This window comes from Ranitomeya variabilis, chromosome 8, assembly GCF_051348905.1.
Source record: "Ranitomeya variabilis isolate aRanVar5 chromosome 8, aRanVar5.hap1, whole genome shotgun sequence".
Lineage (NCBI taxonomy): Eukaryota > Metazoa > Chordata > Amphibia > Anura > Dendrobatidae > Ranitomeya > Ranitomeya variabilis.
This window is the reverse complement of record NC_135239.1, coordinates 11,074,883-11,089,956: the sequence shown is the minus strand read 5'-3', so window position 1 is coordinate 11,089,956 and position 15,074 is coordinate 11,074,883. Positions and strand designations below refer to the sequence as shown.

The 15,074-nt window shown below is 45.3% G+C and overlaps 1 long non-coding RNA gene across 2 annotated transcripts in view; it reads left to right on the top strand.

Annotated features, from left to right (window-relative positions):
* Positions 1–8,424: 8,424 nt before the first annotated feature.
* Positions 8,425–15,074, top strand: part of LOC143787658 (uncharacterized) — a 39,898-nt gene continuing 33,248 nt past the window's right edge. For both annotated transcript variants that reach the window (XR_013218423.1, XR_013218422.1), the window contains exon 1: positions 8,425–8,509. This is a non-coding gene — a long non-coding RNA (uncharacterized LOC143787658). The remainder of the gene's footprint in view (positions 8,510–15,074) is intronic.

The window sequence follows — 15,074 nt, the reverse complement described above, 5'->3', positions numbered from 1 at the left end:
GAACAGGAGAACATTGATGTCTACTGAGTTACATAATTCACCAATGTGAAAAGCGGGCAAACCATTACTGCACCAGCAACTGTGCCCCAGAGGTCGGGGGCCGAGGACCACTGCCAAAGCAGAAAGCAGCCTCTGTCACAGACACATTACTGGACTATAAAGGGGCCATATACTTTCTTAGCAGGGGGGGCTTCTGTCTGTGTTCACAACAGATGAATGAGTATGTCATGAGTGAACACACTGGCAAACATGTAGGTAGATGAGAGCAGGAATGGATGTGCCTGAGCAAAGGTATATATGTATGGGAGAGCAAGACTGCAAGTATGAATAATGGATGTGTAAAGTGAATGCATGGGTGAGTATCTGTGTGGATGGGTGAGTGCAAGAGTGAGAGAATGGATGAGTGCATGGGTGAGTGGTAGGGTAAGTGCATAGATGAGTGCATGGGTGAGTGTGTAGATAAGTGCATGGAGGAGTGCAAGAGTGAGTGGTAGGGTGAGTGCATAGATGAGTACATGGGCGAGTGCATAGATGAGTACATGGGCGAGTGCATGGGTGAGTGCATAGATGAGTGCATGGGTGAGTGGTAGGGTAAGTGCATAGATGAGTGCATGGGTGAGTGCATAGATGAGTGCACAGGTGAGGGCATAGATGAGTGCGCAGGTGAGGGCATAGATGAGTGCGCAGGTGAGGGCATAGATGAGTGCCAATGTGAGTGGTAGGGTGAGTGCATGGGTGTGTGCATGGGTGAGTGCATAGATGAGTGCAAGTGTGAGTGCAAGTGTGATTGGTAGGGTGAGTGCATAGATGAGTGCAAGTGTGAGTGCATAGATGAGTGCACGGGTGACGGCATAGATGAGTGCACGGGTGACGGCATAGATGAGTGCACGGGTGAGGGCATAGATGAGTGCATGGGTGAGGGCATAGATGAGTGCCAATGTGAGTGGTAGGGTGAGTGCATGGGTGTGTGCATGGGTGAGTGCATAGATGAGTGCAAGTGTGAGTGCAAGTGTGATTGGTAGGGTGAGTGCATAGATGAGTGCAAGTGTGAGTGCATAGATGAGTGCACGGGTGACGGCATAGATGAGTGCACGCGTGAGGGCATAGATGAGTGCAAGTGTGAGTGTTAGGCTGCCGTCACACTAGCAGTATTTGGTCAGTATCTTACATCAGTATTTCTCAGCCAAAACCAGGAGTGGGTGATAAATGCAGAAGTGGTGCATATGTTTCTATTATACTTTTCCTCTAATTGTTCCACTCCTGGTTTTGGCTACAAATACTGATGTAAGATACTGACCAAATACTGATAGTGTGACGGCAGCCTTAGGGTGAGTGCATAGATGAGTGCAAGTGTGATTGGTAGGGTGAGTGCATAGATGAGTGCGAGTGGTAGGGTGAGTGCATAGGTGAGTGCATGGGTGAGTACATAGATGAGTGCACAGGTGAGGGCATAGATGAGTGCAAGTGTGAGTGGTAGGGTGAGTGCATAGATGAGTGCAAGGGGGACGGCATAGATGAGTGTACGGATGAGTGCATAGATGAGTGCACGGGTGAGGGCATAGATGAGTGCAATTGTGATTCGTAGGGTGAGTGCATAGATGAGTGCATGGGTGAGTGCATAGATGAGTGCATGGGTGAGTGCATAGATGAGTGCAATTGTGATTGGTAGGGTGAGTGCATAGGTGAGTGCATGGGTGAGTGCATAGATGAGTGCAAGTGTGATTGGTAGGGTGAGTGCATAGGTGAGTGCATAGATGAGTGCGAGTGTGATTGGTAGGGTGAGTGCATAGGTGAGTGCATAGATGAGTGCGAGTGGTAGGGTTAGTGCATAGGTGAGTGCATGGGTGAGTACATAGATGAGTGCACAGGTGAGGGCATAGATGAGTGCAAGTGTGAGTGGTAGGGTGAGTGCATAGATGAGTGCACGGGTGACTGCATAGATGAGTGTACGGATGAGTGCATAGATGAGTGCACGGGTGAGGGCATAGATGAGTGCAATTGTGATTCGTAGGGTGAGTGCATAGATGAGTGCATGGGTGAGTGCATAGATGAGTGCATGGGTGAGTGCATAGATGAGTGCAAGTGTGAGTGGTAGGGTGAGTGCATAGGTGAGTGCATGGGTGAGTGCATAGATGAGTGCATGGGTGAGTGCATAGATGAGTGCAAGTGTGAGTGGTAGGGTGAGTGCATAGGTGAGTGCATGGGTGAGTGCATAGATGAGTGCAAGTGTGAGTGGTAGGGTGAGTGCATAGGTGAGTGCATGGGTGAATGCATAGATGAGTGCAAGTGTGAGTGGTAGGGTGAGTGCATAGGTGAGTGCACAGATGAGTGCAAGTGTGATTGGTAGAGTGAGTGCATAGGTGAGTGTATGGGTGAGTGCATAGATGAGTGCACGGGCGAGTGCATAGATGAGTGCAAGTGTGAGTGCACGGGTGAGGGCATAGATGAGTGCACGGGTGAGGGCATAGATGAGTGCAGGGTGACAGCATAGATGAGTGCATGGGTGAGTGCATAGATGAGTGCATGGGTGAGGGCATAGATGAGTGCATGCATGGGTGAGGGCATAGATGAGTGCACAGGTGAGGGCATAGATGAGTGCACAGGTGAGGGCATACAGGTGAGGGCATGGATGCACTTCATTAGAGCCAGAGTATAAGCACCTACTGTACTTCGGATTCATTCTACTTTATTCTCTTTCATTATTCTCTTGTGGTGGAGGAGACTCCGAGATCCCACATAGAACCTGCATTATGAGCTGTTCCGCCCCCCACTATGTCCCCATTAGATGTGTTATTCATTTATGACCCTGCAGTGTATATATTTATGCGGTGGATCTATACTGTCTCTTTGTAAGTCCCAGAGATATCTCCTGTTATCTGCAGTCAGGGAAGAATAATATTCTCGGCATTTGACTTATAATAGCAAGTGGCCGACTTTTTATTAATATTTTGCAAGTAAAATCCTCGCAGCTGGAAAAGCATTGACTATCACCACAGCGATCTCTGACAATGAAATGGCATCTGGAACCCCAACTGCTGCCCATCTGTTCATCCCTACCTGCTGCTTCCTACAAAGCCGGATCTGCTAACAATGAAGTCAGGATTTCTGGGTAATATTACTGCTCACTGGATTCTGCACAATTTGCTCTAAATCTGGAGAGAAAGAAGAAAAAGCCAATATTTTCTTAATACAGAAGTTATGATGTCGCGGCTATCGGGGTATACATAATAAAAACAAATACAATAATCTTAATCATAACTGGTACAGGAGGAGAGAGGACCCTGCCCGCGAGGGCTCAGTCTACAAGGGATGGGTGAGGACACAGTAGGTGAGGATAGAGCTGGTCATGCAGCGGTTTGGTCGATCGGTGGTTACTGCAGGCTGTAGGCTTGTCGGAAGAGGTGGGTCTTCAGGTTCTTTTTGAAGGTTTCAATGGTAGGCGAGAGTCTGATGTGTTGTGGTAGAGGGTTCCAGAGTAGGGGGGATACGCGAGAGAAATCTTGTATGCGATTGTGGGAAGAGGAGATAAGAGAGGAGTAGAGAAGATCTTGTGAGGATCGGAGGTTGCGTGCAGGAAAATATTTACAATTGCACTTGCAGTTTAGCCTCATTGTTGGATAATTAGAATCTTAGAATCTTAGAATGTTAGCTTTGGAAGGGACCCCCGGAGTCCTCATGTCCAAGCCACTGCTAAATGCAGGACTCACTAAACCATCTCAGACAGATGTCTGTCCAGCCTCAGTGTAAATACTTCAATTGAAGGAGAACTCAGTCACCACCTCTCGTGGCCCCCTGTTCTACTCAATGATCTCCCTAACTGTCAAATAGTTTTTTCTAATATCTAGTCTGTAACTTCTCCCTTTCAGTTTCATCCCATTGCTTCTCGTGTTTCCATGTGCAGATGAGAATAATAATGATCCCTCTACACTGTGACAGCCCTTCAGATATTTGTAGACAGCTATTAAGTCTTCTCTTCGCCTTCTTTTTTGCTGCTAAACATTCCCAGATCCTTTACCCGTTCCTCGTAGGACATATTTTGCAGTCCGCTCACCATCCTGGTCGCTCTTCTCTGAACTTGCTCCAGTATTTCAATCTCTTTTTTAACATGTGGTCCCAAGAACTGGACACAGTATTCCAGATGAGGCCTGACTGAGGAGGAGTAGAGGGGGATAGTTACTTCACATGATCTAGACTATAATTCTCTTAATACATCCTAGACCTGTCCAAAAACAGAAAAAAGGCACTCAATGGGTCCTATGCCTATGTATAAGACCCGTTGAAGCGCAGCTAGCGCGAAACGGCCGTCATCCACAGAAGGTATCCCCTCCTCTCCCGCTTTACCTGTGTTATGGAGTAAATAAAGGAATGTTTTACCAGATGGTGAGTGCCACCTTTTTTTTTTTTTCTGTTTTTGGACTATAATTGATTTATTTTTTGGTGTGCACCCATATTCCCTCAGTTGTCTGGTGTCCAGCCTACACCCAGGTAGATTTCAATCTCAGCTAAGATAACCACAAAAGTAAGTGCCAGCAACACACTTCTTTTTAAACATCCTAGAACTGTGTTTGCCTTTTTTGCTGCTGCATCACACTGTTGACTCCTGTGCAGTTTATGATCTATTAGTATACCCAAGTCTTTTTCACATGTGCTGTTGCTTAGTTCTATTCCTCCCATTCTGTAGATGTTCTTTTGTTTTTCTTTCCCAGATGTAGAATCTTGCATTTCTCTCTGTTAAATACCATTCTATTAGTTGCTGTCCATTGTTCAAGCTTATCTAGATCCTTCTGAATCCTTTCTCTGTCTTCTCTAGTGTTAGCTTTCCCTCCTAACTTTGCATCATCTGAAAATTTGATGAATTTACTTTCAGTTCCCTTATCTAGATCATTTATAAAAACAACACTGGGGCCAGGACAGAGCCTTGTGGTCCCCACTTGAAACACTTTTCCAATTGGATGTTCAACCATTTATTACCAGTCTTTGAGTATGATCACTGAGCCAGTTATGAATCCACCTAACCGTAGCCTTGTCAATCCCATACTTGGTCATTTTTACAATAAGGATAGTATGAGATACTTTATCAAATGCTTTGCTGAAGTCGAGATACACTATTTCTACCTCATTTCCCTGATCTACCCAGTCAGTGATTCCATCATAGAAAATAATTAGATTAGTCTGGCTCTGGTTAATTACTGTTTTCTTATCCAAGTGCTTACATACATGCTGTTTAATAATTTGTTCACAGATCTTTCCTGGTATAGAAGTAAGGCTCCTAGTTGCAGCCTGTGTTCTGCCCATCATAATACTGGTACTTGTTAATCACTGGTCCAGTGATATGGGTTATGAATTGCGAGGCAAAAAAAAAAGAAAAAAAAAACATTTTGGTGTCACTGTCACAATAAAGACAAGGATGAGAAGGTGTAGAAAAACAATGTCCATTTATTAAAAGAGAGCAACGCATTTCAGATCGATTTTGAAACACGTTGCTGACTTCTAATAAACGTTCATTGTTTTTCTAGACCTTCTCATCCTTGTCTTTATCGTGACAGTGACACAATGTTTTTCCTTTTTTGCTTCTTCGCAATTGTTTTAATGAGCCGTTCTGTTGGCTTCAGCAGGTGTAACAGAAGTCTATATAAGAAACACCACTTCACTACTACTCTCAGCAGGGTTGTACCTGCCCTGCACACCTAGAACTTCCTGCACATCGCTGGCTCTCTATAGCCTTGAGAAAGTTCACTTCTTATAACATTATATAACAAATGCTACTCACCCCCAACTCTAGCTATCTATACCGCAGACATATCTGCTTGGCTCCACGGCTTCTCCGATTTCTGCCAGGCGACATGTCTGACTTTTATTTCCTGCAAACAGGATCTTTTCAGGGGTACAGGCGTACATTACATATTTGTGTATTGATTGGGTATTTAATGAACATATAATGAGATTCATGAGAGATGGGTGACAAGAATGCATTCTTGAGATCAGTCAATGGGATCAGTTTTTGTGATAACCTCCATACCCCATTCAGACCTATGAGTCAGTGCTAAGGTGGATAGTTTGTATCAGCGGCTGCTGTAGTTTTTACTGCCTGGAATATTATTTTGCTGTCTACAAGGAAATGTTCTTCTGTTTGTTGGCAGCTATGCCCTGCATACAAAAGAATATATTTGAGGAAGGGCGAGAACACCAGGCATTTTGTTAGAGATACTGAGAGATATTACTGCTTGTAGAGGAAACTACAGCAATTAGCCAGGAACAGATCATTGTCTCAGTGGAAAACACGACTACTGATATGTGTTTATCCGGCTGCTGCGGCCTGTAGAGTATAGCATTGAGCTGCCATACAAGTAGGAAGCTGCACATGATTATTATTGTGTTTCTTCACCTCACTGGTTAGATTAATGTTTAGCAGAGGGGAAAAAAATCACAAAAGAGCCACAGGAAAACTCTTGTTGAAATAGAGTAAAAATCTGTGGAATAATGTGTACAGTATGTCCTTCTGTGCACTTTGTGCTTCTTGTCTTGTCAGTTACAGTATGGTTTTTACTTTGTAGCAACTTGTGACTGGTATGGCAATAGCTCCACCTCTTTGTATATTTTCTTTACTTAGGCATGACTTGATTGGTGCACACAGTCATGTGACATTTAGGTTCCACCCAAAGAGGGAGAGATATAAAAGGGGAATGAAGCATTGTCGCTCTTTATGGTACATCTCTTTCAGGGAAAGCGCTACGACCTTCCACAAAGTCAACTATCACTGCAGCCTCCACCAGTCAGGCCTTTATGGCAGAGTGGCCCAACGGAAGCCTCTCCTCAGTGCAAGACATATGAAAGCCGCATAGAGTTTGCTAAAAATCACACGAAGGACCCCAGACTATGAGAAATAAGATTCTCTGTCCTGATGAGATGAAGATAGACCTTTTTGGTGATAATTCTAAGCGGTATATGTGGAGAAAACCAGGCACTGCTCATCACCTGCCCAATACAATCCCAACAGTGAAGCATGGTGGCGGCAGCATCATGCTATGGGGGTGTTTTTCAGCTGCAGAGACAGGATGACTGGCTGTCATTGAAAAAAACACGAATGCGGCCAAGTACAGAGATATCCTGGATGAAAACCTCTTCCAGAGTGCTCTGGACCTCAGACTTGGCCGAAGGTTCACCTTCCAACAAGACAATGAACCTAAGCTCACAGCTAGTGTTGAGCGATACCTTCCGATATTTGAAAGTATCTGTATCGGATTGGATCGGCCGATACCGGCAAAATATCGGATCTCGCCGATACCGATACCCGATACCAATACAAGTCAATGGGACACAAATATCGGAAGTGATCCTGGATGGTTCCCAGGGTCTGAAGGAGAGGAAACTCTCCTTCAGGCCCTGGGATCCATATTCATGTGTAAAATAAAGAATAAAAAAAAAAAATAGGGATATACTCACCCTTGGACGCGCCCTGGTTGTAACCGCTGCAACCGGCAGCCTCCGTTCCTAAGAATGAGCGAGTGAAGGACCTTCGATGACGTCGCGGTCACGTGAGCGGTCACGTGAGCGGTTACGTGACCAATCACAAGACCGTGACGTCATCGCAGGTCCTTCACTCGCTCATTCTTAGGAACGGAGGCTGCCGGTTGCAGCGGTTACAACCAGGGCGCGTCCGAGGGTGAGTATATCCCTATTTTTTATTTTTATTCTTTATTTTACACATGAATATGCATCCCGATCCCGATTCCCGATATCGCAAAAATATCGGAACGCGGTATCGGAATTCCGATACCGCAAATATCGGTCGATACCCGATACTTGCGGTATCGGAATGCTCAACACTACTCACAGCTAAAATAACAAAAGATTGGCTTCAGAACAACTCTGTGACCATTCTTGACTGTCCCAGCCAGGGCGCTGACCTAAACCCAATTGACCATCTCTCGAGACCTGAAAATGGCCGTCCACCAACGTTCACCATCCAACCTGACAGAACTGGAGAGGATCTGCAAGGAAGAATGGCCGAGAATCCCCAAATCCAGGTGTGAAAAACTTGTATCATTCCCAAGAAGACTCATGGCTGTACTAGCTCAAAAGGGGCTTCTCCTCAATACTGAGCAGAGGGTCTGAATACTTATGACCATGCGATATTTCAGTTTTCTTCTTTTAATAAATTTGCAAAAATTTCTCATGGTGCTAGCTGGGATCTCACCGGATCTAGTCACCGCAGCTCAGCCCGGCTGGGAAAGGAGCCTAGTAACCAGAGGTAACCTCTATGATTTCACCTCTGGTCACTGAGCACTCAAGGTGCTAGCGGGGATCTCACCGCAGCTCAGCTGGCTGGGAATGGAGCACAGTGACCGGAGGTAAGCTCTATGACATCACCCCCGGTCACTGACGCTGCCTTCCCAGCAGCTCATTCACCAGTGGTTCTCAGGTGGGACGGTCGCATCTTGGCACGGTCCAGGTTGAAAAAAATTTAGCCCCAGACATGGATTACGGTGTTGGATAGGACGACGGACAGGTATGGTATATTATTCAGGATAATAGAAAAAGAGTGTTCCAGCTCCTTAAAATAGAAATTCTTTATTGATCCATTTAAAACTTCATAGTTGGCACATATCCTCATATAAAATGGATGCAAACATGTAAGAAAAGAAAGACTAAAGCAATGCGTTTCGATCTGGCTAGATCTTTGTCACAGCTTAGCTCTGTATCTGATTCAGAAGTCTTTTCTAATGTCCGCTAGCCTATCGCATCAGTTTTCCTGATCACATGATTTTTTAATTCAGGTCCTATTCATTATCCGACCCCGTGCATATCTTTTAATGTAGGCTATGCATAATATAATATTTAACATCCTATTATATTAAAAATAAAATAATACTAACAATAGTGGTGCATTATCTCATTTCTCTTATTAAGGCGATTTGAATATCTAGTCTCCAAATCATATATCCAGAATGCCTCTCACATCAGGAGGCGTCTCTTGACATCTCCCCTGCGATGAGGCCTTTTTATTATTTCAATGCCTTGGATTTCCATGGCTGAAGCATCACCTGTATGGTAAGTGACAACTTTTTCACTACCATGGAGATGTTACGATTGCTTACATTACAATTGCAGTGGCGTATCCAGGGGAGGCAGCCGGGGCATGTGCCCCGGGCGCAGCCGACAGGGGGGTGCCAGCGGGCTGCCTGATGATGCGGCAGTCCAAGGAGGGGGTTGGCAGGGCAAGGGAGCGGGGACTGTCTAATTATACTCACCTACTCCTGGCACGGTCCCTGCAGGTCCCTGGCTGCCCGGCACCCCGGCTTCTTCCTGTACTGAGCGGTCACATGGTACCGCTCATTACAGTAATGAATTTGCGGCTCCACCTCCCATAGGGGTGGAGCCACATATTCATTACTGTAATGAACAGTAACGGTGACCGCTCAGTACAGGAAGAAGCAGCGCTGGGGAAGCAGGGACTGCACAGCGCCAGGAGCAGGTGAGTATAACGGGGAGGGGAGCGCTGCGCGATATTCACCTGCTCCTCGTTCCAGCCGCCACTCCATCTTCTGCAGTGACGCTGAGGTCAGAGGGCGCGATGACGTAGTTAGTGCGCGCCCTCTGCCTGAACGTCAGTGCAGAGGAGGCGGAAGATGGAGCGGCGGCTGGAATGAAGTCAGGTGAATATTGAAAGTGCCGGGGGCCTGAGCGACGGAGAGGGGAGTATGTGATTTTTTTTTTTTAATCGCAGCAACAGCAAATGGGGCAAATATCTGTATGGGGCATCTTATGGGGCCATAACATTTGTGCAGCACTATATGGGGGCCAGAACATTTGTGCAGCACTATATGGGGGCCATAATGTTTGTGCAGCACCATATGGGGGCCATAATGTTTGTGCAGCACTATATAGGGGCCATAACATTTGTGCAGCACTATATAGGGGCCATAATGTTTGTGCAGCACTATATAGGGGCCATAACGTTTGTGCAGCACTATATGGGGCCATAACGTTTGTGCAGCACTATATGGGGGCCATAACCTTTGTGTAGCACTATAACGGGGCAAGTGTTTGTATGGAGCATCTTATGGGGCCATAACATTTATGCAGCACTATATGGGGGCCATAACATTTGTGCAGCACTATATGGGGGCCATAATGTTTGTGCAGCACCATATGGGGGCCATAATGTTTGTGCAGCACTATATGGGGCCATAACATTTGTGCAGCACTATATGGGGCCATAACGTTTGTGCAGCACTATATGGGGCCATAACGTTTGTGCAGCACTATATGGGGCCATAACGTTTGTGCAGCACTATATGGGGCCATAACGTTTGTGCAGCACTATATGGGGGCCATAACCTTTGTGCAGCACTATATGGGGCCATAACATTTGTGCAGCACTATATGGGGGCCATAATGTTTGTGCAGCACCATATGGGGGCCATAATGTTTGTGCAGCACTATATGGGGCCATAACATTTGTGCAGCACTATATGGGGCCATAACGTTTGTGCAGCACTATATGGGGCCATAACGTTTGTGCAGCACTATATGGGGGCCATAACCTTTGTGCAGCACTATAACGGGGCAAGTGTCTGTATGGAGCATCTATGGGGCCATAACATTTGTGCAGCACTATATGGGGCAAGTATCTGTATAGAGCATCTTATGGGGCCATAATGTTTGTGCAGCACTATATTGGGCAAATGTGTCTATGGAGATTCTTATGGGGCCATTATTAACCTTTATGGAGCATTATATGGGGCTCCTGATTCAATATGGATATTCAAAAACACTTAACCTACTGATGTGTCAATTAATTTTACTTTTATTGGTATCTATTTTAACATTATGGAGATTCAGGAATGTACCTTGGCTTGGCCATACAGTTTCAATAGAGTTAAGGTTCAAATGGGGGAGGTTTTTTTGGGGGGGGCGCCAAACTGATCCTTTGCCCTGGGTGCAGGAAAGGCTGATACACCTCTGTACAATTGGCTATATCTCTGAGATGTTCTGAGATCCGAGTCTTTAGTTTCCTTGTGATACAGCCTATATAAGATAGATGACATGCTGCGCAGTCTATTTTATAGACTACATTAGTAGTATGGCAATTAATAAATTGTCTAATAAAATAAGTTTGCGAATTATTGAAACGATCAAAAGTTTTACGTGTGCAGGCGTATTTACATGTACTGCACTGAGGTGTTCCACATTTATGGAAACCCTTACACTGTAGCCACGTTGTAGATGTGGGTCTAGAAAGGAATAAACCTGGGGAGATCGTATTTCCAATTGATGGCGCTCTTCTGGCCACTACATTAATTCCCTCCCCTAGTAACTTTGACTAGGTATATTGTTGTTTTTTTATTTTTTATTTTACTTTTATTGCAGCAGATCGAGGGCTTCGGTGGAATAATGCGAGATCGTAAGTATGGTTTAAATGAGGTTACTAAAGGAGTCTGTGGAATTTTTTCAAATAAAGTATTTTATTCTGGCTGTGTCTTTATTTACCATATAACTATAGGATTAGTAATGGATAGGTATCTTATAGACACCTCTCCATTACTAAGCCGTGGGTTTGATGTCACCAGACAGTACAAAGGTGACATCAACCCCACAAATATTAACCCCACTTGCCACCGCTACAGGGCAAGTGGAAAGAGTCGGGCAAAGAGCTAGAATAAGCGCATCTAATAGATGTGCCTTTTCTGGGCAGATTCAGGCTGCTATTTTTAGGCTGGGGAGATCAATATCCATGGCCCCTTACCAGCCCCCAGCTGCGAGCTTTAGCAAGGCTGGTTGTCAAAAAAGGGGGGAACCCCACGCCATTTTTTAAAATTATTTATCTAAATCATTTAAAAATAGAACAGCGTGGGGACTGTTGTGAATTTACCTTTTGGCTCCCTCTAGTGGCTACTAGTGATTTGACTCTGGGTATGTCATTCATCCCTTGTATGCTCACCTGGGTCGTTAGGTCAGGGGTGTTGCTATATAAGCTCCCTGGACCTTCAGTTCAATGCCTGGCAACGTTGATATCAGAGCTAATCTGTAGTGCTCTTGCCTACTGATCCTGGTTCCTGCTTGATTAAGCTAAGTCTGCTTTCTTGCTTTTTGCTATTTGTTTTTGTTTGCATTTTTGTCCAGCTTGCATATTATCTGTTTCCTGACCTTGCTGGAAGCTCTAGGGCGGCTGGTGTTCTCCCCCCGGGCCGTTAGACGGTTCGGGGGTTCTTGAATCTCCAGCGTGGATTTTGATAGGGTTTTTGTTGACCATATAAGTTATCTTACTACATTCTGCTATTAGTAAAGTGGGCCTCTCTTTGCTAAAATCTAGTTCATCTCTGTGTTTGTCATTTCCTCTTACCTCACCGTTATTATTTGTGGGGGGCTACTATCCTACTTTTGGGGTCTATTCTCTGGAGGCAAGAGAGGTCTTTGTTTTCCTCTTCTAGGGGTAGTTAGCTCTCCGGCTGGCGCGAGACATCTAGCGACCAACGTAGGCATGTTCCCCGGCTACTTCTAGTGTTGGCGTTAGGAGTAGATATATGGTCAACCCAGTTACCACTGCCCTATGAGCTGGATTTTTGTACGTCGCAGACTTACTTGTTTCTCTGAGACCCTCGCCATTGGGGTCATAACAGTTTGCCAGGCCAGAATTAAATGTTAAATGCATTGCAGAAGCGGGATTATAAGAAAGAAAGTTCTGAGTTTTTTTTTCTCTCTCTCATTTTTTTTTCTTTTCCCCTTTACCTCTGAGTGGCTTGTGTTTGCTGCAGACATGAATGTCCAGACCTTGATTACAAGTGTGGACCAGCTTGCTGCTCGTGTGCAGGGCATACAAGATTATGTTATCAGACGTCCTATGTCAGAACCTAAGATTCCGATTCCTGAACCGTTTTCCGGAGACCGATTTAAATTTAGAAATTTCAGGAATAATTGTAAATTGTTTTTGTCCCTGAGACCCTGTTCATCTGGAGACTCCGCTCAGCAAGTAAAGATTGTTGTTTCTTTTTTACGGGGCGACCCTCAGGATTGGGCCTTCTCGCTGGCGCCAGGAGATCCGGCATTGGCTGACATTGATGCGTTTTTTCTGGCGCTCGGTTTGCTTTATGAGGAACCCAATCTTGAGATTCAGGCAGAAAAGGCCTTGCTGGCTATGTCTCAGGGCCAGGACGAGGCTGAAGTGTATTGCCAAAAATTTCGGAAATGGTCCGTGCTGACCCAGTGGAACGAGTGTGCATTGGCTGCTAATTTTAGAAATGGCCTTTCTGAAGCCATTAAGAATGTGATGGTGGGTTTTCCCATTCCCACAGGTCTGAATGATTCTATGGCCCTGGCTATTCAAATCGACCGGCGGTTGCGGGAGCGCAAAACCGCTAATTCCCTCATGGTGTTGTCTGAACAGACACCTGATTTAATGCAATGTGATAGAATCCTGACTAGAAATGAGCGGAAAATTCATAGACGCCAGAATGGCTTGTGTTACTACTGTGGTGATTCTACACATGTTATCTCAGCATGCTCTAAACGTCTTACTAAGGTTGTTAGTCCGGTCGCCATTGGTAATTTGCAACCTAAATTTATTCTATCTGTAACTTTGATTTGCTCACTGTCATCGTATCCTGTCATGGCGTTTGTGGACTCGGGTGCTGCTCTGAGCCTTATGGATCTGTCATTTGCCAAGCGCTGCGGATTTCTTCTTGAGCCATTGGAAAATCCTATCCCTCTTAGGGGTATTGATTCTACGCCATTGGCAAAAAATAAACCGCAGTTTTGGACACAGGTTACCATGTGCATGACTCCCGAACATCGGGAGGTAATACGTTTTCTTGTTCTGCATAAAATGCATGATTTGGTTGTTTTGGGTTTGCCATGGTTACAGACCCATAATCCAGTCTTGGACTGGAAGGCTATGTCAGTGTCAAGTTGGGGCTGTCATGGAATTCATGGAGATTCCCTGCCCTTGTCTATTGCTTCTTCTACGCCTTCGGAAGTTCCGGCGTATTTGTCTGATTATCAGGATGTCTTCAGCGAGTCTAAGTCCAGTGCATTGCCTCCTCATAGGGAATGTGACTGTGCAATAGATTTGATTCCTGGCAGTAAGTTTCCTAAGGGGAGACTGTTTAATCTGTCGGTACCTGAACATACCGCGATGCGTTCATATATCAAGGAGTCTCTTGAGAAGGGGCATATCCGTCCTTCTTCTTCCCCTCTTGGTGCGGGATTCTTTTTTGTGGCCAAAAAGGACGGATCTTTGAGGCCTTGTATTGACTATCGGCTTTTAAATAAGATCACTGTTAAATTTCAGTATCCTTTGCCGCTGTTGTCAGATTTGTTTGCCCGGATTAAAGGTGCCAAGTGGTTCACCAAGATCGACCTTCGTGGTGCGTACAACCTTGTGCGCATTAGGCAAGGAGATGAATGGAAAACCGCATTCAATACGCCCGAAGGTCATTTTGAGTACTTGGTGATGCCATTCGGTCTCTCTAATGCACCTTCAGTTTTTCAGTCCTTCATGCATGACATTTTCCGGAAGTATCTGGATAAATTTTTGATTGTTTATCTGGATGATATTCTGGTTTTTTCTGATGATTGGGACTCGCATGTGGAGCAGGTCAGGATGGTTTTTGAGATTCTGCGTGAAAATTCTTTGTTTGTAAAAGGCTCAAAGTGTCTCTTTGGTGTACAGAAGGTTCCCTTTTTGGGGTTCATTTTTTCCCCTTCTGCTGTGGAGATGGATCCAGTCAAGGTCCGAGCTATTCATGATTGGACTCAACCCTCGTCAGTTAAGAGTCTTCAGAAGTTCTTGGGTTTTGCTAACTTCTACCGTCGTTTTATCGCAAATTTCTCTAGCGTTGTTAAACCGCTGACGGATATGACCAAGAAATGCTCTGATGTAGCTAACTGGGCTCCTGCTGCCGTGGAGGCTTTCCAGGAGTTAAAACGCCGGTTTACTTCGGCGCCTGTTTTGTGCCAGCCTGACATCTCACTTCCTTTTCAGGTTGAGGTGGATGCTTCGGAGATTGGGGCAGGGGCCGTTTTGTCACAGAGAGGCCCTGGTTGCTCTACTATGAGACCTTGTGCCTTTTTCT